We start from the raw sequence: 4608 nt of genomic DNA, 5'->3' as shown, positions 1-4608 counted from the left end.
GGAAGAGTTTGGAGAACTGTGAGCTGGGAGGCAAGGAGGTAACCTGACGAGATGTGAAGCCAGATGGCAAAGGATGCAGGTGCCCAGAGCAGGGGAGCTACTAGAGGTTTAAGTAGAAGAGCGATCTGCACTGATTTGGGTTTTAGAAAAAGAATGTGGAAGGTGCAGAGGAGAGAAGGTAGGCAGAGGGGCCGGTTGGTTAGAAGGATGAAGCATGTCCAGGCTGGGAGATCCTGAAGGACTGACAGTGGGGATGAGGCGGTGGCCAAGGGGGCTGGGAGCAGGAGGGTTGGATTTCAAGCCTCTGTAAGTCATAAAAAGGCTGTAAGCAGAGGCTGCTGAGATTTTCCTCACTGTCTATTGCCTCCTGTCCAGCGTGTGTGCGGCGATGGCAGGAAACCCGGGACATTAATGAACCCACACTTCCAAGGGGTGGATTGGAACTGGACCCTCCTCCTGAGAGCTGAGGAATAGAGGTAGCTAGAGCCAGGCCTGGCTAGAGGGTAGGACGTCTGGCTTCCGTCCGGTTTCAGCAGGGGGGCGTGGCCAGGAGAACGGAGGTATGCAGAAACCTGCCCAAGTGGTGACCACAGGGGAGGGGGGCGCGCGGCGGTGCCCCCGGTGGCCAGCAGAGGGCGCGCGGGAGGCGGGCCGGACCTAGCGAGGGCGGCAGCGAGTTGGCTGTACGGGCCTGGGCGCCCTCTGCTGGGAGCTGTGCCTGGAAGCCGCGACTCGGTTTTTTAATGTGGGGTCTCCCATTCCAGGTTTCTGGGGCTGCACCCAGAATCCCGCAGAAAACTAGCGTCCTGCCCTGGAGAATCGGATCCTAGGTCTGGGACGGTCAGTTCTGGGGACCACCCGTCTCATTCTTGGGTTCCCTGTCTAGCATCGCCAACAGTTGGCTCTCCAGCTTTTGCCTTGATCGCCTCCAAGGACCGGGACGGGACCTGGCACCTCCCAAAGCCTCAACTTGTGTGTGTGACCTATGCCAATGCACGGCAGGTCTGCGCGGCTTGAGCTCCCACAGCTCACAATTTGCATAAAACAAAATGCTTTGGGGCGCCTGGGTGGCTCAATCGGCTAAGCGTCCGACTTCAGCTCAGGTCACAATCTCGCAGTTCGTGGGTTCGAGCCCCGCGTTGGGCTCTGTGCTGACGGCTCAGAGCCTGAAGCCTGTTTCAGATTCTGTGTCTCCCTCTCTCTCTGACCCTCCCCCGTTCATGCTGTATCTCTCTCTGTCTCAAAAATAAATAAACGTTAAAAAAAAATGCTATCACTTTCATTGCTTCACAAAGTCCTCCTTTCAACCGCCTGGGAAGTGAACAGGACAGGATTACATCCTCATGTCACAGATGAGGAAATGAAGGCTTCAAACCGAGGTCACACGGTCAGTAAGTGCAAGACTTAAAACCAGGCCTCCCCTCCCCCCCCGGCTATATTTGTGTCCCTACTGTGTGCTAATCGAGGTGTGGTCCCAGTTCACAGATGAAGGGTCACCCAGGGAAATAAACTGGAGGAGTTAGAGGACTCCTGGTCTGCCTGGCACGAGTAGGGCGAGCTTCCTGAAAGACCCCTTCCCTAGGGGTCCAGAGTGGACATTTCAGGCAGTGCCCTGCGCGTGTCAAAGTGGTGGGAGGGCGGGTGAGGTGCCACCGGAGCCCACGTGCAAATACCTCTGAGGAGGTCTGAGCCACCGGCGGGCGGTCGGAGACTCGGGCTCATCCAGACACTGCTTGTCCCATCCGGTTGAGGTTGGGCCCCAGGCAAGTCTCCGGCAAGGGGCGAGGTAGAGGGGCTGGTCTCTGGGCCACCCGGAGCGGCTGTCCCGGTGGGCGGTCAGAGTGAGAGCACCTGGTGGGACACCGCCTACCACTCAAGCCCCGTAGCCTCTTCCGTGGGGGAAGGGCAGCCGCCTCCATCTAGGTTTCTTCTGCCTGCGTCTAACCTTTAACTTTCTATATTCTCTCTCCTGTCCCCACCTGCCCCACCACCGCTGTCGAGGGTTTCAGGTAACTCGCCTCCAGCCCCGAGAACGACGTCATCCTTCCTTCACACGACCACCACTCCCTGTCTGATGCCAACGGGGGAAGTCCTGCTTAGTGTCTGACCACCATTCCTCTTGCTGCAGCTGTAGCTCAACTTGACAAATTATGTCCCCACGGAAGAAAGTGAGTGCTTTAACTTTCTTCCTCTTGGCTAATTAATGCAAACCTCCAGCCCTCAACCACGCTGACATCCCATTTCCCCTTCCTGACAAGGCCTTCTTTAGGGGCCGATTTTTTTTTTTCTCCTGCCTTTCATTGTCAAGGTAATCCAAGGCTGTTTTCTGATTGGCTGTCCCCTCCCTTCCAATTTCTCCATCTCAGTACAGTACCTCCCCAACGGTACGAATATCCAAGTCCCACGCGCCAGGGCCCATAGTGGCCTCAGTTTCTCCGGGGAGGGAATGGCCCCGCCTCTGTGGAGCCCTCCCGTTTTGTGAGAGTCCTGCTCAACCGCATCTAGGTCATCTCGTCCTCCCCCAGCTACTGAACAGGACACCGCCACCACATTCATTCATTTCAAAACCATTTATTGAGCGCCTACTATGTGTCCAACCCGAGTTCCTCGCCTCGACTCCCAGCCCTCTGGCTGCTCCCTGGGCTTAAAGGAAGAAGCAGGAGATCCAGGAGTGCCGGTCTCCAGTCCGGAGCGCGGGGTAAGAGAGCTGAAGGTCGTCCGCGACTGGGTGAAGCCACCGGGGTAGGGCGGGGGTGGTCGGAAGCCTGCGGGTCTGATGCCCGGGGATCGCAGTCTAGAGGACACTGCACCGGGGAGCCCCCGCCAGCGCTCGACCCAGGCGCAGGATTCCCATTCTTAGCGCAAGGAAGACCCCTTGTGGCTGCTGTGGGAAGAGCCAGCAAGGAAAGGGGGCCAGAGCGGAGATGGCAGTCCCCAACCCAGAGTCCCTTCTAGGTCTAGCCTGGGGTAAAGACTTGTTCCCCCGAGGGGGGATGGGGAACCCTAGGTGGCTAGCTGTGCCTAGTAATCCTTCGCCCCATTCCCACACCCTCAAAGCCCAACAAGTGAGATTTACGGAATAGAGTCTTCTCGCCAAATCATGAGAAATAACACAGAAACCGTAGCAAGTGTGACTGTGGTTAGACTTCCGGAAGGAGTTCTCTAGAAGTGGATGGGAAGCAGAAGGACAGATCGCAAAGAAGGAATGAAAGAAGACAGGCTTTCGGACCCTCCCCTTCCCTGAGAGAGACCTCTCTGAGGCTGGGGAGGGTGTGGGATTATTATCCCCTGCCCAGCGGCTCCTTCCGGTTCACAGACGGGGAAGGAAGCTCTCGCCAGCAGGCGGGCTCAGGTAGTGCCGGCGCTGCCTGGGGCCGTCCCTCTAACCGCACCTGAGGCTGGGGGGTGGGGTGGTTGCACAAGGTCACCATGGGCACAAGGAGGGGACCCAATGTTCGTTACAAGAGACTGTCAGGGTCCGGAGACGGGACCGTCTGGGCAGGGAAGATGCCTCCCACCCCATGTCTGAACTCCTTTGGGGAGCGGAAGAGCCCTAACGACGCCGCGCCCCTTCCCCCAGCCTTTGAAGCCGCCAGCAACGGGGCTCGGGCAATGTTCATTTGCATATATTTGCATACCCAGTTGCGCACAGCTGCATCCGGCTTTGGGCCATAAATTCGTGGCGGGCGGCTCCGGGCAAGCGGGCCCCACGCGGGGCGGGCGCTCTCTCCACACCCGTCCGCCGCCCTTGTCGGACGCCCCGGGTGCCGGCGGGTTCTCACGGCTCCCGGCGCTGCTGCCGGCGCAGCCCTGCCCTTTCCCGCCTTCCCCCACCCCCGCTCGCGCCACCTCCTGGGCTTCTGTCTGCGTCGCACTGCCGCAGGCCAAGCCTGAAACCCCTGTTCCCGGTTCCTTCGTCTCTCTGGGACTCGATCGGCTCCTTGTGTCCTGAATGTATTCACCTGTCTCTGCGGCCTTCGGACCAGGGGCTTCTGGCCAGATTTTCCCGCCGGCGCCAGTGTGTCGTCTCCTAGGTGGTAGTCCTGCCTCCGGGGGTCCCTTGCTGAAAAACAGGTCTGATCGCGGTCGAGAGCTTAAAACTCCGTGGACTCCCGAGGCTAGCAGAGTAGAGCTTATATTTTTCATTCGTGCTAAGGGAAAGCCCCTCACATTCTGCTAGCGTCTCTTTTTAGCTTGGCCTCATCACCTGCATTGTAGCCAGACCCAGGCACACAAAACTGCAGGGGATCCATTAAACTCATGAGCGCTCCCTCAGCCTGGCCTTTCCTAGTGCCTTGTTTCCACCTGGACTGCCCCTCCCTGTTGTTTGTTTGACAAACACGCTTAAATGGGTGCTAAAGCGTTCCCTCCTCTGGGGAGAGCTCCTTAAGTTCTCTCATCTCTGGAAACTTTTAATGATATCTCCCACATACACGTCTGGGTAGCTGCACCCACCAGGTTGCGGGGTCCTCTCAGTTAAGACAGAAACCATGTCTGTTCATTGCTGTGTCCCAGTTCCGAAGCACACAACCTGACACCCAGGAGATGCTCAGAAATAATGAGGAAGGAAGGAAGGAAGGAAGGAAGGAAGGAAGGAAGGAAGGAAGG

Source organism: Herpailurus yagouaroundi, unplaced genomic scaffold (genome assembly GCF_014898765.1).
Source record: "Herpailurus yagouaroundi ecotype Mexico unplaced genomic scaffold, PumYag 166, whole genome shotgun sequence".
Classification (NCBI taxonomy): Eukaryota; Metazoa; Chordata; class Mammalia; order Carnivora; family Felidae; genus Herpailurus; species Herpailurus yagouaroundi.
The sequence above is the reverse complement of the archived record's forward strand: the minus strand, read 5'-3'. Positions refer to the sequence as shown.